Source organism: Balaenoptera borealis (genome assembly GCF_965194805.1).
Source record: "Balaenoptera borealis genome assembly, chromosome: 17".
Lineage (NCBI taxonomy): Eukaryota > Metazoa > Chordata > Mammalia > Artiodactyla > Balaenopteridae > Balaenoptera > Balaenoptera borealis.
Window position 1 is genome coordinate 13,505,084 of NC_138876.1, and position 27,131 is coordinate 13,532,214.

General features: G+C 39.5%; 1 protein-coding gene across 4 annotated transcripts in view; it reads left to right on the forward strand.

Moving 5' to 3' along the window:
* The window catches only part of LRATD2 (LRAT domain containing 2), a 590,601-nt gene that overhangs the window by 77,889 nt on the left and 485,581 nt on the right, over positions 1-27,131 (forward strand). For 3 of the 4 annotated variants that reach the window (XR_014236256.1, XR_014236257.1, XR_014236258.1), the window contains one exon: positions 25,373-25,555. The exons of the other annotated variant lie outside the window; for it this stretch is intronic. The gene's annotated coding sequence lies outside the window, so the exon portion shown is untranslated. The remainder of the gene's footprint in view (positions 1-25,372; positions 25,556-27,131) is intronic. 4 annotated transcript variants of the gene reach the window in all.

Sequence of the window (27,131 nt, forward strand, 5' to 3'; positions counted from 1 at the left end):
CTGCCCAAAGTTAGTGCAGACCCCATAGGACTATCCCTGCTTCAGACACCAAATGCAAACGGGAAGCTACCCACACTTCTGCCCAGTTGACTACAGATTTGGAGGTTTCCACGAGTCCCCCGTCTCAGGTCCTAATAATTCACTAAAATGACTCACAGAACTCAGAAAAACACTTACTTACATTCATGGTTTATTGTAAAGGATAGAAATTAGAAACAGCCAAATGGAAAAGATGCATAAGGCAAGGTATGTGGGAAGTGGGGAATGTGAACAAATTCCATGCCCTCTCCAGGAACATCAATGTGTTCTCCAACCTGGAAGCTCTCTGAATCTCATCATCCAAGAGCTTTCATACACCAATCTCCAGGCTTCCTTAACCTCCCTGGAGGTCAGGGTTGGGGTGGGTGGGAGCTGAAAATTCTCACTCTCTAATCACGTTTGCTTGTTCTGATGACCAGCCCCCATCTTGAAGCTACTGTCACTTCATTAGCATAGACTCAGGTGTGTTCAAAAAAGTCTCCTTATGAATCATAAAAGACCCTCCTATCACTCAGGAAATTCCAAGGGTTTTAGGAGCTCCGTGCTAGGAACTGAGGACAAACATCAAATATATATGTTTTATTATACCTCAGTTGTACAAGAGTCAGTAGAGGAGAGGGATTTTAAGCTGCATGTCTGACTCCTGAGTCCTGCTTGTGATTCCACATTATTTCTCCCACCTACCTTTGGTGTTACTACACTCTCACAGCTTTAAAGAAGATCCAAAACTCAGGTGGTATTGTAAGAAGACCGGTGAAGTGACAATCCCAAGGGCCCACAGTGGCTTCTTGTGATTCACAGTCAGAATCACAGGAAGAGCTCCAGGATGGGGAACAGATATGCATATGGGCACGGCTGCCATGCATAGTGCTTTAGGTCATTCACTGCACAAGGCCACCCAACCAAGGGCAAATGGAGATCACTAGAGATTGAAATTTAATCTGTGCTCTGCTTCCCCAGCAGTGTACCTGGTATGGAAATGTGTTAACTTGGAAAAAAGAAAAGTCTTTCTCTAATTCCCTCAAAGTTGCCACTTGGGTTAGCTGTGTCTTGCATACATCTAACAATCATTATGAAGACTGTACAATATTATAGAAAAAAATGTTTTAACTAAGTGAAAATTGCAGTGTGTGAAATTGTTGAACAACGTGAATATAACTGCTAATATATATTATAACATATAATATAATGACAACTCTAAAAAAAATATGCTCAGGAAAAATAAGACCTGAGGTGAGGTATTGGTTCTTTCCCTTTTATTTCCTTCTTTCCCAAATTTTCAGTAATATGGCTATATTACATTTATAATGAAAATAAATATTTAAAAAACAAAATAATGCAATGCTATTTTTATATCCTTAGCTTTCTCAAAGACAGAGTATGTGTATGTAATGTAAATGTGTATTGGGCTGGAGGAGACAGAGGCAGGGTTACTGAATAATCCCGAATTGGAGTAGTGAGAGGTACGTGAGCCGGAAGCAATAAGAACTAAGGGAAGATTGCTTTATGTACAAAAATTAGCTATGTATTCTTTTCTGCCACCACTTTCCAATTTTCACTTATTTCAACAATTGAAGATTTTTGGTGCAATAAGTAACTCTGTTAATGTGAAAATGCCTCCTCTGTGAGGGTTAAGCCTTGTAGACTCCGTAATGTACATAAACTTAATTAGATCAACATCTAACTAAGAGTCCCACATTCAGCTTCCCTGTTGTCAGAACTTCTTCAGACTGAAGAGCCTGAAAGGGAGTTTTGCATGCTTTCCTATCATCAGCCTTCTTCTGGTAATCACTGTTCCTGTAGAGGACCTGCTTTAGAGGGATTTGGAGTTTCATAACTGAGCTTCAGAAGAATTGCTCTAATAATAATGATGAAGATAACAGGGATGATGATGTAGACACTGATAATAACTAATACTCACTGACTTAGTTATGTGCCAGGCACATACTGAAGTGCCTTACATGCATCATCTCATTTAATCCTCAATATTGTTGCAGAGCAGGTGCCATTTTTCCCCCATTTAATAGATGAGCAAGTTTGTGAGACATATGTAACTTGCCCAAAGTCACCCTGCTCTGAGTTGCTGCAGCCGGGAATTCCACCCAAGACAGCTTGATTCTAAGACCTGTGTTTTTAACCATGACGTTACAGTTTTTCTCTACCGTAAGGGGAGGCAAACTTTTTATGTAGAAAGCCAGATAGTAAATATTTTAGGCTTTGTGAACCAAAGGGCAAAACTGAGGCTATGATGTAGGTAAAAGAGAGAAAATGAATTTCTACAAATTTTTCATTGATGAAACTCAGTATTTTATTTATGGACGTTGAAATATGAATTTCATATACTTTTCGTATGCCAAGAAATATTATTATGCTTTAATATTTATTTATTTATTTATTTACAACCGTTTAAGAGTGCAAAAACCATTCTTAGCTTGGAAACCATACAAAAGAAAGTGGAGTGGGAGAGTGCAATAGTTTGAAGACTGCTGTTTAGCTGGGGTGTCCTTGGGTAGGCAGTTGTAGATGGGAGTGAATAGGATGCTTAACCAACAATTAAAGGGAAATTGGCACCCTGGGATTTTGGCTGAGAAACTAAAAGGATGCTGAATGCCAAGAAGGAAAACTCTAATCATGTTGCCATTCAGCTGAAGTTTCTCTGGCTCAACCTTCAGAAGCACTACCTATCCTTGCTATGAGTAGTGAGGTTTCCATTTTGAATTTAGCACTGTGAAAAATTCTTAAGGGAGAGTGAACAGAATACTTGAAATCGGAACTTGTCTAGAAAATCTAGCATATATTTGTTTAGCTGTAGGTTAAGTTTAGATGTTATAATTTGTTTGGAACTCTGCCCACTTCTCTCTCTTTCTGACTGTAACACACTTGCTCAAGTAGAGGGAAGAAGAAAAAAAAAAAAGAGAGCAAAAGGAGAACAAAGAAGAGATGAGAGAATAGCTGTACTTATGGCACATGTTTCCGTTATTCCGTCTTCAGGAACTCTTAAGATTTCATCATATTCCTTGGGGAATTTATGTACTTACATAGTATTCTGGAATTCAGCCAACTCTAGTGGAGGCCAAGTGATGAAGAGAAAGGACACTGAGAGGATATTCAGGACATGGCCTCATTCCCATCTGGCTGAGTGACCTTCAGCAGGTGACTAACTTCCTGGATCTCTGTGTCATCTTCTATAAAACAAGAGATGAGAGCTTCCCTGGTGGCACAGTGGTTAAGAATCCACCTGCCAATGCAGGGGGCACGGGTTCGAGCCCTGGTCTGGGAAGATCCCACATGCCGTGGAGCAACTAAGCCCGTGCACCACAACTACTGAGCCTGTGCCCTAGAGCCCGCGAGCCACAACTACTGAGCCCGAGTGCCACAACTACTGAAGCCTGCGTGCCTAGAGCCCGTGCTCTGCAACAAGAGAAGCCACTCAATGAGAAGCCCGCACACTGCAATGAAGAGTAACCCTGCTCACTGCAACTAGAGACAAGCCCGCGTGCAGCAACAAAGACCCAATGCAGCCAAAAATTTTAAATAATTAATTAAAAAAATACAAGAGATGAGCTCAAAATGTGGTAATCCTTATGAACCGAGACTTTTGGTTATCTCCAAATCAGGACTAGCGATTGCTTCTCTAGGAAAAATATTATGAGCAGAGAGTGCAAATAATGTAAGTGATCACATTTTGTCTTCCAACACTAAGGACACTCAAAATAAATTCACTTTGAAAGAGATAAGCTCTTGGAGTCCCTTGGGGACCCTGCATCAAATTTTAGGAGAGAATATGGGGCTCTTACAGTTAAGGCTCAATACCAAGTACATTAAATCAGAACACTGTAGTCAAGATCCAAATGGTACCAGCTGAACCTACGGGAAGAGGTAAGATGGCATAATAACAACCTGCAGATACTAAGGGATTTATATACATCACCAGGTAGCAGGCAGACCCTTGTTTCAGATTCTAAGAATAAGTTGAAGTTATAAAGAAGGACGTAGTCAAAAGACCTGGGATTGAGTCTTGGCTTTGCCCTTACTAGCTGTGTGAATTTAGGGAAGTTATCTAGTATACTGAGCCTCAGTTTCCCATTTTCAAAATGGAGATAATATTTATTGGTCAGTGTTATGGCTCAGACTTATCAATTCATTCATCTATTCAATGAGCATTGCTTAAGTTCCTTCTATGTGTAGATACTAAAGATAAAAACATATATAGTACATGGTCGTGTTCCTCAAAAAGCTCATAGATGAGAACAAGGTGGTAAGACAGTAAGTATACGTGAAGCAGCCTGCCAATGGTCCGAGCTGGGTTCTGTGGGAACAAAGAATAGGGATTCCCTACCCTGCCTAAACAGAGAGTGAGGGACCCGGAAGAAATGTAAGGTCAGAACTGAATATTGATGGATGAGTGGCGATTAGCCAAGGCAAAAGGAGAAATTGTGTTCCAGGCAGAAGCAGCAGCATGAACAAAGGACTAGAGGGAAGAAGAATGTGGAACGTTTTGCAGACTCCTGGAAAGTGTAGTGAGAAGAGTTTTGGGAAATGAGGTGATTTCTGACACATGATTTAAAAGTTGTGTCATTTTTATTTAGTCCAGTTCTCAGCCAGGTGATTAAGGCAACCACCAGTGACACTCATGTTGGTTGCATGTATCCTTGACATGATGTGATGAGAATGGCACTTCAGCTCTGTGATCTTCCTCCCCAAAACCCAAAATACCAGTCTGTGAAAAAAGATATAAGACAAACCCAAACTGAAGGGCAGTGTCTCTAACCAGTAGTCTTCAAAACGGTCAAGGTCATCAAAAACAAAGCAAGTCTGAGGAAACTGTTATTGGCCAGAGAAGGCTAAGGAGACCAGTTGACCAAATGTAATATGGTTTTCTGCATGGGATCCTGGAGCAGAAAAAGGACATTAGGTAAAATTTAGTGGCATCCAAGTAAAATATAGTTTAATTAATAATGATTACCAATCTTGGTTCTTTAGTTGTGACAAATGTACCATGGTTATAGAAGAAGATGTTAGCAACTGGGGAAACTAGGTGAGGGATATATGGGAACTTCCAATATTATCGTTGCAACAAAAAGTAAACCTAAAATTATTCTAAAAATAAAAAGTTTATTTTAAAAAATATACAACATTCTCTTTGACTATCAGTTAAGAAATGTAAAAAGCAAAGAACTCTCCAAGGCATATTATTGATACTATCTTTGAGCACATTTCACAACCTTATCATTATCTGGGAGGAATCTCCAAGTCCCCTTTCAATATAAGCTGTGCTGAGAAAAATGGATATTTGTGAGATCAGGTCTCATTAAGCCTTATTTGAAGGTCAAAGAGAAACGGAGCAAGTTAGGAAGAGGTCCTTGGATTTAAGATTCTTGCAAACTCTTTTTATCTGACACAACTTGATGTGATCATGTTGCAATCTTTCTTCTGACATCTTGGAATCTAGGAAGAGGGTAATAGAGTCCAGCGCTTTGCAATTATCCTTATAGACCCCATCCTATAATTGAGGGGAAAGATTCTCTCACACAGTTGAGGAAGACAAATGATCTACAGTGGTCAAGCTTGGGGGTTCCCTGGTGGCCTAGTGGTTAGGATTCCGGGCTTCCACTGCTGTGGCCCGGGTTCAATCCCTGGTCCAGGGAACTGAGATCCTGCAAGCTGCGCTGCGGGGCCAAAACCAAAAAAGACAAAAAACAACCCCCCCCCAGCAAAATAACCCAGTTTTTACAGTGGGCAAGCTAAAGGCAGTATGGTGGGATGGAGGACCCTGACAGGAGAGAGAACAGGCATGGATTGTAGGCATGGCTTGGGCAGACCACTGCTCTGCCTCCTCATCTACATTATAAAATGAGGACTTCGGAGTAGTTCCTTGATTTAAAAAAATTTTTTAAAAATATTTATTTATTTATTTTTGATGTAGTACATATATACAATGGAATATTACTCAGCCATAAAAAGGAACAAAATTGAGTCATTTGTTGAGACGTGGATGGATCTAGAGACTGTCATACAGAGTGAAGTAAGTCAGAGAAAAACAAATATCGTATATTAACGCATGTATGTGGAACCTAGAAAAATGGTACAGATGAACCGGTTTGCAGGGCAGAAGTTGAGACACAGATGTAGAGAACAAACGTATGGACACCGAGGGGGGAAAACAGCGGTGGGGTGGGGATGGTGGTGTGCTGAATTGGGCGATTGGGATTGACATGTATACACTGATGTGTATAAAATTGATGACTAATAAGAACTTGCAGTATAAAAAAACAAACAAACAAAACAACTAATACTAAACTTTCTTTGTGTTATTTGTATGGAATATGTTAATATAAATGTTTCAGACATTACATGAAATTTCTAAATATCTTATATGTTCTGGTATAATGTTATAAGTCATAATTCTAGTTATTACTTTCAACTGTATATCTCAGAAATAACTAAATTTCCTTGTCAATTGCATTATTATGAACTTTCATCAAATCTTTAACTGTGGTCATTTTTAAGTCTTTTGTCATTTACAAAGAGTTCTGGGTGTACTCTGATGCTTTTGCAAAAATGTTCCTATAAAAGGGTTTCATCTTCAAGGAATTCATGGAAAAGACTCTGACAAGTACAGGTTTCTGGTAACTGACTATACTGCTGAACTGAATGAATAAGCATTTTCAGAACTCTAATGGAAAACTGATGAAATCATAAAAGTGCTAACAAAAGATCAAGATGAAAAAAATATTAATTACATGGGACTGAGTGAACTGTTGAGGATGATTATAATTTTTGTGACTTTCTGTTTGAATAATAAAAAAAAATCCCACAAGGACTCAGAGGCAAAAAGTATACAAATCAATTTTCACTGCAGAGTAAAGGAGCTGTTACAGTGGAGGATTACTGGACTGAACGTCAATATTATGACATAGTATGAGTGTGTTTCGTGTTTGGTAATTGCAATCGTTGTTGCTTTTGTTGTGGTCATCCATTTACAATGCTTGGTGTCAGTTTATCTCTTGTAAAAATAAAATATAGGGGCTTCCCTGGTGGCGCAGTGGTTGAGAATCTGCCTGCTAATGCAGGGGACACGGGTTCGAGCCCTGGTCTGGGAAGATCTCACATGCTGCGGAGCAACTAGGCCTGTGAGCCACAACTACTGAGCCTGAACGTCTGGAGGCTGTGCTCCGCAACAAGAGAGGCCACGATAGTGAGAGGCCCGCGCACCGCGATGAAGAGCGACCCCCGCTTGCCGCAACTAGAGAAAGCCCTCGCACAGAAACGAAGACCCAACACAGCCAAAAATAAATAAATAAATAAAATAAAAATAAATTAAAGCATTAAAAAAAAAATACAGTGTGTGTGTGTGAAAAAAAAAAAAGACTCCCTTAGTGAACACAATTTATAACTAAAGCCAGGCACAGTTAAGCATCAATTCTACTAATTCCTATGTAAATAGATGTACACATTAAGGTATCTTTTTTTTTATTACTTTTAAAAATTTATTTATTTATTTATTTATTTTTGGCTGTGTTGGGTCTTCATTTCTGTGCGAGGGCTTTCTCTAGTTGCAGCAAGCAGGGGCCACTCTTCATTGCGGTGCGCGGGCCTCTCACTATCGTGGCCTCTCTTGTTGCGGAGCACAGGCTCCAGACGCGCAGGCTCAGCAGTTGTGGCTCACGGGCCTAGTTGCTCCGCGGCATGTGGGATCTTCCCAGACCAGGGCTCGAACCCGTGTCCCCTTCATTAGCAGGCAGATTCCCAACCACTGCGCCACCAGGGAAACCCAAGGTATCTTTTTTATAGAAATTAAGACATAAAGGGCTTTATTATAAGAAAAATATACAATATTTTTATTCAAAAAAAAATTTATTTATTTATTTTTGGCTGCATTGGGTCTTCGTTGCTGCGTGCGGGCTTTCTCTAGTTGCGGCGAGCGGGGCTATTTTTGTTGCGGTGCTCAGGCTTCTCATTGCGGTGGCTTCTCTTGTTGCGGAGCACGGGCTCTAGGCGTGTGGGCTTCAGTAGTTGTGGCTCACAGGCTCTAGAGCACTGGCTCAGTAGTTGTGGCGCACGGGCTTAGATGCTCTACGGCATGTTGGATCTTCCCGGACCAGGGCTCGAACCCGTGTCCCCTGCATTGGCAGGCGGATTCTTAACCACTGTGCCACCAGGGAAGTCCCTGGAGTAGTTTCTTTTCTCTTAGCCCTAATATTCTAAGATTCATTTTCTAGACAGTTGAAAACATGTTCAGGAGCATGGCATCTTTTTTCACAAGACTGAATATTTGCAGAGCCAAGAGGAATTTCTAAACCGTGATTTAACACAACTACTTATATTTTGAAAGGCAATTTATTTTTCAAACTAATGAGTTTGGATGGTTCAACTTAATGCGACATATTTTTCACAGAATTAACCAATCTACCCATCATTTCTTTTGGTTTTGCTTATATCAGCTGAGGTAGTTCTAGGGAACGTTTGTTTCTTTTTTTCCTTTCCAGAGTTTCCCTTTCAGTGTACACATTTCTTGGAGTACTCCTTTTGCTGGAATGCTGAGCACAGACAGGCAGGTCTCCCCTGCTTCTCCCTTCCCCTCAGAATATAGCTACAGGCCTGATGGAAAGATTACTCGACCAGACCTGAATGTCTCAAGAGACCTGGAATTTAGCCCTGACTCTCCCACTAATTTCCAGTGAGGCCCTAGGCAATGACTTTTTTTCTTTGAGTATCAATTTCCTTATCTATATAGTCAAGAATGAATTATATCCTCTCCAGGGCTCCTCCTGGATACAGATACTTGTCTCATTCCAGAGGATCCTAAGAAGGAAGGGGGAAAGCTTTACTCTTTTATTCATTCTGTCAGTCATTTCCTTAATCATGTATTGATTTCATTCTTCACACACTCAAATATGTAGAGGGATCCATATTTAGTTAGTTCCTAGATACCATCAAGAAGCTCATGTTTAAGTAGAAAAAACAAAGAAGAACATTATAATTCAGTGTAATAAAAGTATACGGAAGGTGCCAAGTTGCCCAGAGGAGGAATAAACGAGCTCCACCAGGGAACATCAAACCCGCTTCCACTTCAGAGTCTTTGCACTTGCTGTTCCCTTGATCTGAAATACTCTTCCCCCAGACATACTCATGGCTTGCTCTGCAGCCTAACCCAGTTTTCTGCTCAGAATTCCCCCTTTGGTGAAGATTTCCTCGACTACCCCATCCCTCTCTTATTGTGCTTCATTTTTTTCAACTTGCTTCATTATATCACATAATTAGTTGTTTATTTATCATCTGTTCATCCATTAGATGTAAACTCCCAGGAGGGCAGGAGCTTCTTTCCGGTTGACCATAATATCTCCAGCACTAGGTCTGTGTCTTGTGAATATTTGTTAAATGATAAATGAATGAATGAATGCTGAGTGATGCACGAAAGCTTCCTGGAGAAGGTAAGTGGTGGTGATTCAGGTGAACAAGTGAAAGCATGAACAGGCATTACCAAAGCAAAGGCACAGTGAGAACAGGAATTCTAGATAGAAGAAACATGAGCAGAAGCCTGTAGGGATGAGGAAACTGGGATTGTTACCCAAACGGCAAATAGTTTGGTGCTGCTGAAGTTTAGGATGAGATGGTGATGCGAGCGGCTAGCCATGAGGCTGGAGATGTCAGCAGATGGATCACCTGTGGCTGTGTATGCCAAGCAAGGAAGGGGGGTACTGGGTAATGAGGGTGAGGAGCCATTGAAAAAACCCAGACAGAAGGGGGTAGAATCCCTGTATCTTCTCAAACCATATTATGGCTTTCCCTTCAAATCCTGACCAACTCCAGCCCCCTTCTATTGACATTCCTTTGAACTGGGGTTTTTCAAGCATCTTTGACTGTGAACCTCAGTAAGAAATAAATTAAACATGATGTCCCAGTTCAAAGATAAATTGATAGATGATAGGTAGGTGAATAGATAGGTAGATAGATAGACAGATAGATATTTAATACAACTACAAGCAATCTATTCTATTCTACTCTAATTAATTTTTAAAGTATTAGCTGCTCTCACTAAACTGATTTCTCTACCCGCTGTTTTCAAACTCACCTGTAACTGGATCATGATATAAACATACATACACATGATATAAACAAATAAATATATATATATATTTTAACATCTTTATTGGAGTATAATTGCTTTACAATGGTGTGTTAGTTTCTGCTTTATAACAAAGTGAATCAGCTATGCATATACATGTATCCCCATATCCCCTCCCTCTTGCTTCTCCCTCCCACCCTCCCTATCCCACCCCTCTAGGTGGTCACAAAGCACCGAGCTGATCTCCCTGTGCTATGCGGCTGCTTCCCACTAGCTATCTATTTTACATTTGGTAGTGTATATATGTCCATGCCACTCTCTCACTTTGTCCCAGCTTACCCTTCCCCCTCCCCGTGTCTTCAAGTCCATTTTCTACATCTGCGTCTTTATTCCTGTTCTGACCCTAGGTTCTTCAGAACCATTTTATTTTTTTAGATTCCATATATATGTGTTAGCATATGGTATTTGTTTTTCTCTTTCTGACTTACTTCACTCTGTATGACAGACTCTAGGTCCATCCACCTCACTACAAATAACTCAATTTCATTTCTTTTTATGGCTGAGTAATTCCATTGTGTATATGTGCCACATCTTCTTTATCCATTCATCTATCGATGGACACTTAGGTTGCTTCCATGTCCTGGCTATTGTAAGTAGAGCTACAATGAACATTGTGTTACATGACTCTTTTTGAATTATGGTTTTCTCAGGGTATATGCCCAAGAGTGGGATTGCTGGGTCCTATGGTAGTTCTATTTTTAGTTTTTTAAGGAATGTCCATACTGTTCTCCATAGTGGCTGTATCAATTTACATTCCCACCAACAGTGCAAGAGGGTTCCCTTTTCTCCACACCCTAGCCACCATTTATTGTTTGTAGATTTTTTGATGATGGCCATTTTGACCAGTGTGATGTGATACCTCATTGTAGTTTTGATTTGCATTTCTCTAATGATTAGTGATGTTGAGCATCTTTTCATGTGTTTGTTGGCAATCTGTATATCTTCTTTGGAGAAATGTCTGTCTAGCTCTTCTGCCCAATTTTGGATTGGGTTGTTTGTTTTTTTTGATATTGAGCTGCATGAGCTGCTTGTAAATTTTGGAGATTAATCCTTTGTCAGTTGCTTCATTTGCAAATATTTTATCCCATTCTGAAGGTTGTCTTTTCATCCTCTTTATCATTTCCTTTGCTGTGAAAAACTTTTAAGTTTCATTAGTCCCATTTGTTTATTTTTGTTTTTATTTCCATTTCTCTAGGAGGTGGGTCAAAAAGGATCTTGCTGTGATTTATGTCATACAGTATTCTGCCTATGTTTTCCTCTAAGAGTTTGATAGTGTCTGGCCTTACATTTAGGTCTTTAATCCATTTTGAGTTTATTTTTGTGTATGGTGTTAGGGAGTGTTCTAATTTCATTCTTTTACATGTAGCTGTCCAGTTTTCCCAGCACCACTTATTGAAGAGGCTGTCTTATCTCCATTGTATATTCTTGCCTCCTTCATCAAAGATAAGGTGACCATATGTGCATGGGTTTATCTCCAGGCTTTCTATCCTGTTCCATTGATCTACATTTCTGTTTTTGTGCCAGTACCATACTGTCTTGATTACTGTAGCTTTGTAGTATAGTCTGAAGTCAGGGAGCCTGATTCCTCCAGCTCCGTTTTTCTTTCTCAAGATTACTTTGGCTATTCAGGATCTTTTGTGTTTCCATACAAATTGTGAAATTTTTTGTTCTAGTTCTGTGAAAAATGCCATTGCTGGTTTGATAGGGATTGCATCGAATCTATAGATTGCTTTGAGTAGTATAGTCATTTTCACAATGTTGATTCTTCCAATCCAAGAACATGGTGTATCTCTCCATCTGTTTGTATCATCTTTAATTTCTTTCGTCAGTGTCTTACAGTTTTCTGCATACAGGTCTTTTGTCTCCTTTGGTAGGTTTATTCCTAGATATTTTGTTCTTTTTGTTGCAATGGTAAATGGGAGTGTTTTCTTAATTTCTCTTTCAGATTTTTCATCATTAGTGTACAGGAATGCCAGAGATTTCTGTGCATTAATTTTGTATCCTGCTACTTTACCAAATTCATTGATTAGCTCTAGTAGTTTTCTGGTAGCATCTTTAGGATTCTCTATGTATAGTATCATGTCATCTGCAAACAGTGACAGCTTTACTTCTTCTTTTCCAATATGGATTCCTTTTATTTCTTTTTCTTCTCTGATTGCTGTGGCTAACACTTCCAAAACTATGTTGAATAATAGTGGTGAGAGTGGGCAACCTTGTCTTGTTCCTGATCTTAGTGGAAATGGTTTCAGTTTTTCACCATTGAGGATGAAGTTGGCTGTGGGTTTGTCATATATGGCCTTTATTATGTTGAGGAAAGTTCCCTCTATGCCTACTTTCTGCAGAGTTTTTATCATAAATGGGTGTTGAATTTTGTCGAAAGCTTTCTCTGCATCGAGATGATCATATGGTTTTTCTCCTTCAATTTGTTAATATGGTGTATCACATTGATTGATTTGCGTATATTGAAGAATCCTTGCATTCCTGGGATAAACCCCACTTGATCATGGTGTATGATCATGGTGTATGATCCTTTTAATGTGCTGTTATATTCTGTTCGCTAGTATTTTGTTGAGGATTTTTGCATCTATGTTCATCAGTGATATTGGCCTGTAGTTTTCTTTCTTTGTGACATCTTTGTCTGGTTTTGGTATCAGCGTGATGGTGGCCTTGTAGAATGAGTTTGGGAGTATTCCTCCCTCTGCTATATATTGGAAGAGTTTGAGAAGGATAGGTGTTAGCTCTTCTCTAAATGTTTGATAGAATTTGCCATCTGGTCCTGGGCTTTTGTTTCTTGGAAGATTTTTAATCACAGTCTCAATTTCAGCGCTTTTGATTGCTCTGTTTATACTTTCTATTTCTTCCTGGTTCAGTCTCAGAAGGTTGTGATTTTCTAAGAATTTGTCCATTTCTTCCAGGTTGTCCATTTTATTGGCATATAGTTGCTTGTAGTAATCTCTCATGATCCTTTGTATTTCTGCAGTGTCAGTTGTTACTTCTCCTTTTTCATTTCTAATTCTATTGTTTTGAGTCTTTCCCCTTTTTTCTTTGATGAATCTGGCTAATGGTTTATCAATTTTATCTTCTGAAAGCACTAGATTTTAGTTTTATTGATCTTTGCTATTGTTTCCTTCATTTCTTTTTCATTTATTTTTGATCTGATCTTTTTTTTTTTTTTCCACACACACACACTGTATTTTATTTTTACAAGAGATAAATAGACTGACACCAAGCATTGTACATGGATGACCACAACAAAAGCAACAATGATTGCAATTACCAAACATGAAACACACTCATACTATGTCATAATATTGACATTCAGTCCAGTAATCCTCCACTGTAACAGCTCCTTTACTTTGCAGTGAAAATTGATTTCTATATTCTTTGCCTCTGAGTCCTTGTGGGATTTTTTATTTTTTTAATTCAGACAGAAAGTCACAAAAATTATACTCATTCTCATCAGTTCACTTAGTCCCATGTAATTAATTTTTTTTTTCATCTTGATCTTTTGTTAGCACTTTTATGAGTTCATCAGTTTTTCATTAGAGTTCTAAAAATGCTTATTCATTCAGTTCAGCAGTACAGTCAGTTACCAGAAACCTGTACTTGTCAGAGTCTTTTCCATGAATTTCTTGAAGATGAAAGCCTTTTATAGGAACATATTTGCAAAAGCATCAGAGTACACCCAGAACTGTCTGTAAATGACAAAAGACTTAAACATGACCACTGTTAAAGATTTGATGAAAGTTCATAATAATGCAGTTGACAAGAAAATTAGTTATTTTTGAGATATACATTTTAAAGTAATAACTAGGATTATTACTTATAACATTATACCAGAACATATAAGATTTTTAGAAATTTCATGTAATGTCTGAAACATTTATATTAACATATTTCCATACATATTTCCATACAAATACAAATTAAGATTTTTAGAAATTTCATATGATGTCTGAAACATTTATATTAACAGATTTCCATACATATTTCCATACAAATACAAATATAAGATTTTTAGAAATTTCATGTAATGTCTGAAACATTTATATTAACATATTTCCATACAAATAACCCAATGAAAGTTTAGTATTTGTTGTTTTGTTTGTTTGTTTTTTTATACTGCAGGTTCTTATTAGGCATCAATTTTATACACATCAGTGTATACATGTCAATCCCAATCGCCCAATTCAGTACACCACCATCCCCACCCCACCGAAGTTTTCCCCCCCTGGTGTCCATATGTCCATTCTCTACATCTGTGTCTCAACTTCTGCCCTGCAAACCGGCTCATCTGTACCATTTTTCTAGGTTCCACATACATGCATTAATATACGATATTTGTTTTTCTCTTTCTGACTTACTTCACTCTGTATGACAGTCTCTAGATCCATCCACGTCTCAACAAATGACTGAATTTCGTTCCTTTTTATGGCTGAGTAATATTCCATTGTATATATGTACCACATCTTCTTTATCCATTCGTCTGTTGGTGGGCATTTAGGTTGCTTCCATGACCTGGCTATTGTAAATAGTGCTGCAATGAACATTGGGGTGCAATGTTGGGGTATCTTTTTGAATTATGGTATTCTCTGGGTATATGCCCAGTAGTGGGATTGCTGGGTCATATGGTCATTCTATTTTTAGTTTTTTAAGGAACCTCCATATTGTTCTCCATAGTGGCTGTATCAATTTACATTCCCACCAAGAGTGCAAGAGGGTTCCCTTTTCTCCACACCCTCTCCAGCATTTGTTGTTTGTAGATTTTCTGATGATGCCCATTCTAACAGGAGTGAGGTGATACCTCATTGTAGTTTTGATTTGCATTTCTCTAATAATTAGTGATGTTGAGCATCTTTTCATGTGCTTCGTGGCCGTCTGTATGTCTTCTTTGGAGAAATGTCTATTTAGGTCTTCTGCCCATTTTTGGATTGGGGTGTTTGTTTCTTTAATATTGAGCTGCATGAGCTGTTTATGTATTTTGGAGATTAATCCTTTGTCCGTTGATTCGTTTGCAAATATTTTCTCCCATTCTGAGGGTTGTCTTTTCATCTTGTTTATGGTTTCCTTTGCTGTGCAAAAGCTTTGAAGTTTCATTAGGTCCCATTTGTTTATTTTTGTTTTTATTTCCATTACTCTAGGAGGTGGATCAAAAAAGATCTTGCTGTGATTTATGTCAAAGAGTGTTCTTCCTATGTTTTCCTCTAAGAGTTTTATAGTGTCCAGTCTTATATTTAGGTCTCTAATCCATTTTGAGTTTATTTTTGTGTATGGTGTTAGGGAGTATTCTAATTTCATTCTTTTACATGTAGCTGTCCAGTTTTCCCAGCACCACTTATTGAAGAGACTGTCTTTTCTCCATTGTATATCTTTGCCTCCTTTGTCATAGATTAGTTGACCATAGGTGCGTGGGTTAATCTCTGGGCTTTCTATCTTGTTCCATTGATCTATGTTTCTGTTTTTGTGCCAGTACCATATTGTCTTGATTACTGTAGCTTTGTAGTATAGTCTGAAGTCAGGGAGTCTGATTCCTCCAGTTCCATTTTTTTCCCTCAAGACTGCTTTGGCTATTCGGGGTCTTTTGTGTCTCCATACAAATTATAAGATGGTTTGTTCTAGCTCCGTAAAAAATGCCATTGGTAATTTGATAGGGATTGCATTGAATCCGTAGATTGCTTTGGGTAGTATAGTCATTTTCACAATGTTGATTCTTCCAATCCAAGAACATGGTATATCTCTCCATCTGTTGGTATCATCTTTAATTTCTTTCATCAGTGTCTTATAGTTTTCTGCATACAGGTCTTTTGTCTCCCTAGGTAGGTTTATTCCTAGGTATTTTATTCTTTTTGTTGCAATGGTAAATGGGAGTGTTTCCATAATTTCTCTTTCAGATTTTTCATCATTAGTGTATAGGAATGCAAGAGATTTCTGTGCATTAATTTTGTATCCTGCAACCTTACCATATTCATTAATTAGCTCTGGTAGTTTTCTGGTGGCAGTTTTAGGATTCTCTATGTATAGTATCATGTCATCCGCAAACAGTGACAGTTTTACTTCTTCTTTTCTAATTTGTATTCCTTTTATTTCTTTTTCTTCTCTGATTGCCGTGGCTAGGACTTCCAGAACTATGTTGAATAATAGTGGTGAGAGTGGACATCCTTGTCTCGTTCCTGATCTTAGAGGAAATGCTTTCAGTTTTTCACCATTGAGAATGATGTTTGCTGTGGGTTTGTCATATATGGCCTTTATTATGTTGAGGTAGGTTCCCTCTATGCCCACTTTCTGGAGAGTTTTTATCATAAATGGGTGTTGAATTTTGTCAAAAGCTTTTTCTGCATCTATTGAGATGATCATATGGTTTTTATTCTTCAATTTGTTAATATGGTGTATCACATTGATTGATTTGCGTATATTGAAGAATCCTTGCATCCCTGGGATAAATCCCACTTGATCGTGGTGTATGATCCTTTTAATGTGTTGTTGGATTCTGCTTGCTAGTATTTTGTTGAGGATTTTTGCATCTATATTCATCAGTGATATTGGTCTGTAATTTTCTTTTTTTGTAGTGTCTTTGTCTGGTTTTGGTATCAGGGTGATGGTGGCCTCCTAGAATGAGTTTGGGAGTGTTCCTTCCTCTGCAATTTTTTGGAAGAGTTTGAGAAGGATGGGTGTTAGCTCTTCTCTAAATGTTTGATAGAATTCACCTGTGAAGCCATCTGGTCCTGGACTTTTGTTTGTTGGAAGATTTTTAATCACAGTTTCAATTTCAGTGCTTGTGATTGGTCCGTTCATATTTTCTATTTCTTCCTGGTTCAGTCTTAGAAGGTTATACCTTTCTAAAAATTTGTCCATTTCTTCCAGGTTGTCCATTTTATTGGCATAAAGTTGCTTGTAGTAGTCTCTTAGGATGCTTTGTATTTCTGCGGTGTCTGCTGTTAATTCTCCTTTTTCATTTCTGATTTTATTGATTTGAGTCCTCTCCCTCTTTTTCTTGATGAGTCTGGCTAATGGCTTATCAATTATGTTTATCTTCTCAAAGCACCAACTTTTAGTTTTATTGATCTTTGCTATTGTTTTCTTTGTTTCTATTTCATTTATTTCTGCTCTGAACTTTATGATTTCTTTCCTTCTGCTAACTTTGGGTTTTGTTTGTTCTTCTTTCTCTAGTTTCTTTAGGTGTAAGGTTAGATTGTTTACTTGTGATTTTTCTTGTTTCTTTAGGTAGGCTTGTATAGCTATAAACTTCCCTCTTCGAACTGCTTTCGCTGCATCCCATAGGTTTTGGGTCGTCGTGTTTTCATTGTCATTTATCTCTAGGTATTTTTTGATTTCCTCTTTGATTTCTTCAGTGATCTCTTGGTTATTTAGTAACGTATTGTTTAGCCTCCATGTGTTTGTCTTTTTTACGTTTTTTTCCCTGTAATTCATTTCTAATCTCATAGCGTTGTGGTCAGAAAAGATGCTTGATATGATTTCAATTTTCTTAAATTTACTGAGGCTTGATTTGTGACCCAAGATGTGATCTATCCTGGAGAATGTTCCATGCGCACTTGAGAAGAACGTGTAATCTGCTGTTTTTGGATGGAATGTCCTATATATATCAATTAAATCTATCTGGTCTATTGTGTCATTTAAAGCTTCTGTTTCCTTATTTATTTTCATTTTGGATGATCTGTCCATTGGTGTAAGTGAGGTGTTAAAGTCCCCCCCTATGATTGTGTTACTGTCAATTTCCTCTTTTATAGCTGTTAGCAGTTGCCTTATGTATTGAGGTGCTCCTATGTTGGGTGCATATATATTTATAATTGTTATATCTTCTTCTTGGATTGATCCCTTGATCATTATGTAGTGTCCTTCCTTGTCTCTTGTAACATTCTTTATTTTAAAGTCTATTTTATCTGATATGAGTATAGCTACTCCAGCTTTCTTTTGATTTCCGTTTGCATGGAATATCTTTTTCCATCCCCTCACTTTCAGTATGTATGTGTCCCTAGGTCTAAAGTGGGTCTCTTGTAGACAGCATATAGATGGGTCTTGTTTTTGTATCCATTCAGCCAGGCTATGTCTTTTGGTTGGGGCATTTAATCCATTCATGTTTAAGGTAATTATCGATATGTATGTTCCTATGACCATTTTCTTAATTGTTTTGGGTTTGTTTTTGTAGTTCCTTTTCTTCTCTTGTGTTTCCCACTTAGAGAAGTTCCTTTAGCATTTGTTGTAGAGCTGGTTTGGTGGTGCTGAATTCTCGTAGCTTTTGCTTGTCTGTAAAGCTTTTGATTTCTCCATCAAATCTAAATGAGATCCTTGCCGGGTAGAGTAATCTTGGTTGTAGGTGCTTCCCTTTCATCACTTTAAATATATCATGCCACTCCCTTCTGGCTTGCAGAGTTTCTGCTGAGAAATCAGCTGTTAACCTTATGGGAGTTCCCTTGTATGTTATTTGTCGTTTTTCCCTTGCTGCTTTCAATAATTTTTCTTTGTCTTTAATTTTTGCCACTTTGATTACTATGTGTCTCGGCGTGTTTCTCCTTGGGTTTATCCTGTATGGGACTCTCTGTGCTTCCTGGACTTGGGTGGCTATTTCCTTTCCCATGTTAGGGAAGTTTTCGACTATAATCTCTTCAAATATTTTCTCGGGTCCTTTCTCTCTCTCCACCTTCTGGGACCCCTATAATGCGAATGTTGTTGCGTTTAATATTGTCCCAGAGGTCTCTTAGGCTGTGTTCATTTCTTTTCATTCTTTTTTCTTTAGTCTGTTCCGCAGCAGTGAATTCCACCATTCTGTCTTCCAGGTCACTTATCCATTCTTCTGCCTCAGTTATTCTGCTATTGATTCCTTCTAGTGTAGTTTTCATTTCAGTTATTGTATTGTCCATCTCTGTTTGTTTGTTCTTTGATTCTTCTAGGTCTTTGTTAATCATTTCTTGCATCTTCTCAATCTTTGCCTCCATTGTTTTTCCGAGGTCCTGGATCATCTTCACTATCATTATTACGAATTCTTTTTCTGGAAGGTTGCCTATCTCCACTTCATTTAGTTGTTTTTCTGGGGTTTTTTCTTGTTCCTTCATCTGGTACATAGCCCTCTGCCTTTTCATCTTGTCTATCTTTCTGTAACTGTGGTTTTTGGTCCACAGGCTGCAGGATTGTAGTTTTTCTTGCTTCTGCTGTCTGCCCTCTGGTGGTTGAGGCTATCTAAGAGGCTTGATGGGAGGCTCTGGTGTTGGGTACAGCTGACTGTTGCTGTGGCGGTCAGAGCTCAGTAAAACTTTAATCCACTTGACTGTTGATGAGTGGGGCTGGGTTCCCTCCCTGTTGGTTGTTTTGCCTGAGGCAACCCAACACTGGAGCCTACCTGGGCTCTTTGGTTCGGTTAATGGCAGACTCTGGGAGGGCTCACGCCAAGGAGCACTTCCCAGAACCTCCGCTGCCAGAGTCCTTGTCCCCACAGTGAAACAGAGCCACCCCCCGCCTCTGCAGGAGACCCCCCCAACACCAGCAGGTAGGTCTGGTTCAGTCTCCCCCAGGGTCACTGCTCCTTCCCCTGGGTCCCGATGTGCACACTACTTTGTGTGTGCCCTCCAAGAGTGGGGTCTCTGTTTCCCCAGTCCTGTCGAAGTCCTGCAATCAATTCCCACTAGGCTTCAAAGTCTGATTCTCTAGGAATTCCTCCTCCTGTTGCCGGACCCCCAGGTTGGGAAGCCTGACGTGGGGCTCAGGACCTTCACTCCAGTGGGTGGACTTCTGTGGTATAAGTGTTCGCCAGTCTGTCTTTGATCTGATCTTTATGATTTCTTTCCTTCTGCTAACTTTGGGGGTTTTTGTCCTTCTTTCTCTAATTGCTTTAGGTGTAAGGTTTGGTTGTCTATTTGAGATGTTTCTTGTTTCTTGAGGTAGGGTTGTATTGCTATAAACTTCCCTCTTAGAACTGCTCTTGCCGCATCCCATAGGTTTTAGGTCATCGTGTTTTCATTGTCATTTGTTTCTAGGTATTTTTTGATTTCCTCTTTGATTTCTCCAGTGATCTCATGGTTATTTAGTGGTGTATTGTTTAGCCTCCATGTGTTGGTATTTTTTACAGATTTTTTCCTGTAATTGATGTCTAGTCTCATAGCACTATGGTCGGAAAAGATACTTGATAGGATTTCAATTTTCTTAAATATACCAAGGCTTGATTTGTGACCCAAGATATGATCTATCCTGGAGAATGTTCCATGAGCACTTGAGAAGAAAGTGTATTATATTGTTTTTGAATGGAATGTCCTATAAGTATCAATTAAGTCCATCTTGTTTAATGTATTATTTAAAGCTTGTGTTTCCTTATTTATTTCCATTTTGGATGATCTGTCCATTGGTGAAAGTGGGGTGTTAAAGTCCCCTACTATGATTGTGTTACTGTCAATTTCCCCTTTTATGGCTGTTAGCATTTGCCTTATGTATTGACGTGCCTAAATATTTACAATTGTTATATCTCTTCTTGGATTGATCCCTTGATCATTATGTAGTGTCCTTCTTTGTCTCTTGTAATAGTCTTTATTTTAAAGTCTATTTTGTCTGATATGAGAATTGCTACTCCAGCTTCCTTTTGATTTCCATTTGCATGGAATATCTTTTTCCATCCCCTCACTTTCAGTCTGTATGTGTCCCTAGGTCTGAAGTGGGTCTCTTCTAGGCAGCATATATACGGGTCTTGTTTTTGTATCCATTCAGGCAGTCTATGTCTTTTGATTGGAGCATTTAATCCATTTACATTTAAGGTAATTATCGATATGTATGTTCCTATTACCATTTTCTTAATTGTTTTGGGTTTGTTATTGTAGGTCTTTTTCTTCTCTTGTGTTTCCTGCCTAGAGAATTTCCTTTAGCATTTGTTGTAAAGCTGGTTTGGTGGTGCTGAATTCTCTTAGCTTTTGCTTGTCTGTAAAGTTTTTGATTTCCCCATCGAATCTGAATGAGATCCTTGCTGGAGAGGGTAATCTTGGTTGTAGGTTTTTCCCTTTCATCACTTTAAATATGTCCTGCCACTCCCTTCTGGCTTGCAGAGTTTCTGCTGAAAGATCAGGTGTTAACCTGAAGGGGGTTCCCTTGTGTGTTATTTGTTGTTTTTCTCTTGCTGCTTTTAATATTTTTTCTTTGTATTTATTTTTTGATAGTTTGATTAATATGTGTCTTGGCGTGTTTCTCCTTGGATTTATCCAGTATGGGACTCTCTGCGCTTCCTGGACTTGATTGACTATTTCCTTTCCCGTATTAGGGAAGTTTTCAACTATAATCTGTTCATATATTTTCTCAGTCCCTTTCTTTTTCTCTTCTTCTTCTGGGACCCCTATAATTCGAATATTGGTGCATTTAATGTTGTCCCAGAGGTCTCTGAGACTGTCCTCAATTCTTTTCATTCTTTTTCCTTTATTCTGCTCTGCAGTAGTTATTTCCACTATTTTATCTTCCAGGTCACTTATCCGTTCTTCTCAGTTATTCTGCTATCGATTCCTTCTAGAGAATTTTTAATTTCATTTATTGTGTTGTTCATCATTGTTTGCTCTTTATTTCTTCTAGGTCCTTGTTAAACCTTTCTTGTATTTTCTCCATTCTATTTCCAAGATTTTGGATCATCTTTACTATCATTACTCTGAATTCTTTTTCAGGTAGAGTGCCTATTTCCTCTTCATTTGTTTGGTCTGGTGGGTTTTTACCTTGCTCCTTCACCTGCTGTGTGTTTCTCTTTCTTCTCATTTTGCTTCACTTACTGTGTTTGGGGTCTCCTTTTCGCAGGGTGCAGGTTCGTAGTTCCCGTTGTTTTTGGTGTCTGCCCCCAGTGGCTAAGGTTGGTTCAGTGGGTTGTGTAGGCTTCCTGGTGGATGGGACTGGTGCCTGTGTTCTGGTGGATGAGGCTGGATCTTGTCTTTCTAGTGGGCAGGACTGCGTCTGGTGGTGTGTTTTGGGGTGTCTGTGACCTTATTATGATTTTAGGCAGCCTCTCTGCTAATGGGTGGGGTTGTGTTCCTGTCTTGCTAGTTGTTTGGCATAGGGTGTCCAGTACTGTAGCTTGCTGGTCATTGAGTGGAGCTGGGTCTTGGTGTTGAGATGGAGATCTCTTGGAGAGCTTTCACCATTTGATATTACGTGGAGCTGGGAGGTCTCTGGTGCACCAGTGTCCTGAACTCGGCTCTACCACATCAGAGGCACAGGCCTGAAACCCAGCCGGAGCACCAGGTCCCTGTCAACCACACAGCTCAGAAGAAAATGGAGAAAAGAAAGAAAGAAAGAAAGAAAAATAAAGCAAAATAAAATAAAGTTATTAAAATAAAAAAATAAAAAATTAAGAAATTATTAGAAATAAAAATTAAAAATTTAAAAAATAATTTCAAAAAAGAAAGAAAGAAGAGAGCAACCAAACCAAAAAACAAATCCACCAATGACAGCAAGTGCTAAAAACTATAATAAAAAAAAACCAAAAAGAACCCCCCAAAAACGGACACACAGAACCCTAGGACAAATGGTAAAAGCAAAGCTGTACAGAGAAAATCACACAAAGAAGCATACAGATACACACGCACAAAAAGAAAAAGAAAAGAAAGAAATATATATTTATATATAAAAAGAAAAAAAAAACGAAAAGAGCAACCAAATTAATAAACAAATCTACCAATGATAATACTAAACTAAGATAAACATAAAACCAGAAACAAATTAGGTGCAGAAAGCAAACCCGAAGTCTACAGTTGCTCCCAAAGTCCACCGCCTCAATTTTAGGATGATTTGTTGTCTATTCAGGTATTCCAGTGATGCAGGGTACATCAAGTTGATTGTGGAGATTTAATCCACTGCTCCTGAGGCTGCTGGGAGAGATTTTCCTTTCTCTTCTTTGTTCGCTCACCTCCTGGCGTTCAGCTTTTGATTTGGCCCTGCCTCTGCGTGTAGGTCGCCTGAGGGCATCTGTTCCCTGCCCATACAGGATGGGGTTAAAGGAGCAGCTGATTCAGGGCCTCTGGCTCACTCAGGCCGGGAGGAGGGAGGGGTACGGAATGCGGGGTGAGCCTGTGGCGGTAGAGGCTGGTTCTCCCGGGGAAGTTGTCCCTGGATCACGGGATGCTGGCGATGGCGGGCTGCACGGGCTCCCGGGAGGGCAGGTGTGGATAGTGACCTGTGCTTGCACACAGACTTCTTGGTGGCTGCAACAGCAGCCTTAGCATTTCATGCCCGTCTCTGGGGTCCGGGCTGATAGCCGCAGTTCGCGCCCATCTCTGGAGCTTGTTTAGGCAGTGCTCTGAATCCCCACTCCTCACACTCCCCAAAACAATGGTCTCTTGCCTCTTAGGCAGGTCCAGACTTTTTCCCGGACTCCCTCCCAGCTGGCTGTGGTGCACTAGCCCCCTTCAGGCTGTGTTCACGCAGCCAATCCCAGTCCTCTCCCTGGGATCTGATCTCCGAAGCTCGAGCCTCAGCTCCCAGTCCCCGCCCGCCCCGGCGGGTGAGCAGACAAGCCTCTCGGGCTGGTGAGTGCTGGTCGGCACCGATCCTCTGTGTGGGAATCTCTCCACTTTGCCCTCTGTACCCCTATTGCTGTGCTCTCCTCCGTGGCTGTGAAGTTTCCTCCCTGCCCACCCCCGTCTCTGCCAGTGAAGGGGCTTCCTAGTGTGTGGAAATATTTCCTCCTTCACAGCTCCCTCCCAGAGGTGCAGGTCCCGTCCCTACTCTTTTGTCTCTGTTTTTTCTTTTTTCTTTTGCCCCACCCAGGTACGTGGGGAGTTTCTTGCCTTTGGGGAAGTCTGAGGTTCTCTGCCAGCGTTCAGTAGGTGTTCTGTAGCAGTTGTTCCACATGTAGATGTGTTTCTGATGTATTTGTGGGGAGGAAGGTGATCTCCATGGCTTACTCCTCCGCCATCTTGAAGGTCCCCCCATATATATATATATTTATACCGAGGATTACATTCAAGAAAATCTGAGCAATACTGCTTTACAATCCAAGGCCCAGGCCCAGACATTTCTGCATCAGAGAGCACACCCCAGGCAAATGGCCTTTGACCCTAAGATCACTGAGATTCCACGCTGGGAGAATTCTGTGATGAAGAGCTGGGAGGCCAGTTAATTGCCCTTGCCTTCAGCAGCCAAAGCTCAAGGAGTGGGCTGCCTTGTGATAGTGCGCTCCTGAGCATGCCAATAGCAGTTGCCTTTCAAAGCATAGATGTATTAAATGAGTTCTTAAAATGACCTGATTCCTGGCAGGAAGCCCCAGGGGATGTGCAAGAATTTCTTGTGAAGATCATCATTGTTGATATCGGTCATCCTCGAGAAAAGGCATTTAGTAGACTTGCATTTGTCTGGCGTGTTTGGAGTCTGCCTGGTTTATGGGTTGTTTTAGGAAGATGGATGTTTGAAATAAATCTTTGCCTACAGCAACCAGAGGCCTTCCAGATCACCTTTAGTAAGGGAGAAGGCAGTGTACTGATGGGAAAGAGCATAGCATTGTGAATTTGAAGACCTGGGATTGAGTCTAAGACTGTCTTCCTGGGTGGCCATGGGCAAGTCATCTAATGTTTTCAGACTCAATTTCCTTACACATAAAACAGGAGTAATGATACCTTTCCTTGACTTCACAGAGGCATTTTAAGGATAAAAACAATAACGTATGTAAAAGTGCTTTGCAATATCCCAAACTTTTATACAAATGGTAACGGTTTGTATTGAACATGAATGATGATAATTAAGAGATGCCTTCCAAACAATAATAAAACTACCATCTTACAAATGAGGAAACAGAGACTAAAAACTTGACAAATGAAACAGCAGTAAGTGATGACGCCAAAATTCAAACCCAGGCCATTCTGGTTTTAAAGTCCGTGCTGAGAACCACTATGTTGGAAAATATGCATTTCAGAGAACATATGGACTCCAAGGCTGCATGCTTCTTGAAGGAAAGGTATTGCTGCCTGTCTCTTACTTCTGGCAGTGGCTGGTAGAGAGAACACACTGTGTTAGTGGAAAATAAATATCCTCACGTGTCCTCCTCTTCCTCTTTCTTTTTGGGATTCTTAAATTATTGTTGTAATTTTTTGGATGCAAAAATTGCTCTGTCAGCCCACATAGCTCACTGTCTTATTTGGAGTAGCAAATAAACAAGCAAAAGCTGGGCTAAACTTCAGGAATAAAATTTGTTCAGGTTGAAAAATATATAATTAGCCAAATGCCTGTTTTGTTCATTTTCAGATATGGGCACCAACAAGGAGCACAAGCCATCAGGAAATCACGCGGCAAAGGCTCACACTACAATTGAATTTTAGCACTGCTAAAATGAACTTGAAGACTGAAATTGTTGTCCAGCTTAGTTGAGCTCAGTTTGGGACAAGCTCATTTGGAATTTCCTGCCTTTTCTGTAAAAGATCCAGCAAGGTAGAGATTATAGCTTCATAATTCAGAATTTTACCTGTATTTATTATGCACATACTACAGGGAAAGTCACTAGAGCCGTCCCTTGGTATATATAAGGGGTATTGGTTCCAGGACCCACCATGCCCCCTCAGGTACCGAAATCTGAGGATGCACAAGTCCCTTGTATAAAATGATGTAGTATTTGCATATAACCTAAGGATATCCTCCCATGTACTTGAAATCATCTCTATATTACTTCTAATACCTAATACAATATAAATGCTATATTTATATATATATATTGCTAGTATGCAGCAAATTCAAGTTTTGCTTTTGGAACTTTCTGGAATTTTTTTTTTCTAATATTTTCTATCTGCAGTTGGTTGAACCTGCCCGTGGGGAACCCATGAATATGGAAGGTCCACTTTATAGGAGTCTTCTAGGGCTGCCATAATGAAGTACCACAGACAAAGTGGCTTAAACAACAGAAATTTATTTTCTCTTGATTCTAGATCAAAGTTCATGTGTCTGCAGGGTTGATTTTTTTCTGAATGCTTTTCTCCTTGGCTTACACATAATTCTTTTCTATGTTTTCACATAGTCTTCCCTTTGTGTGTCTGTGTCCTAATCTCCTCTCCTTATAAGGACACCAGACAGATTGGTTAGGGCCTACCCTAGTGACCTCATTTAACCTTGATTTTCTGTTTAAAGACCCTAACTCCAAATATAATCACATTCTGAGTTACTGGGGTTTAGGACTTCAACATATGAATTTGGAGGCAGGTTGAGGGGGCAGGGACGCATAGTTCAGCCCATTATAATCACAAAGTGGGACAAAATAAAAATAGCAGTTAGATCTCCAAATGACACTTCCAAGCTTTAATAAAAATCTTGGGACCTAGAAATGAAAGGGAGACAAACAAAATTCTTTAAGATTGTGTATTTTTCACTTTCAGCTAAGGAATTTATTTTAATTCCTTTCATGCTTCTGTTGTTAAACTAACAAAGTCCCTTTCACATTTGGGAATTGCAGGTTATTTCCCAAGGAAAGGGGTTATTTGGTGACATTAGTGACATGTAGCTTCTAGCTTCATTCTGTGAGAACCACTCACTGCACAGATACATGCACTTCTCACATGAGTCATGGAGGAGGAAGAGAAATATTTCACCATCAGAGGGAAAGCTACCAGCAGTCAGAATGATTTTGTGTTCTTCTAGAGCCTATTGAGTGCAGAGTTGAAGGCAGGACCTTGTGGTGGCTTCAGATAAAGCTTGTGCTTGTTGGTAGGACCTCTACCCAAACTAATGTGATACCCACCACTCTGTCTAGATACATTGTCTGAGAATGCTCTTCAGACTTGTCATCTGACTCAGCCTGCATTCTTGTCTCCCCAATAGTTACACGATTTCCTTTCTTCATTTGTTTTTCTTTATTGAGGTTTATTGAGGTATAATTTACATATAGTAAAATTCACCCCTTATTTTAGGTGTACAGTTTGAAGGGTTTTGAAAAATGTATGCATTATGTACTTGCACCACACTTGAGATACAGATGATTTCTTCCCACCCCTGAAATATCTCTTTACTCCTTTGCATT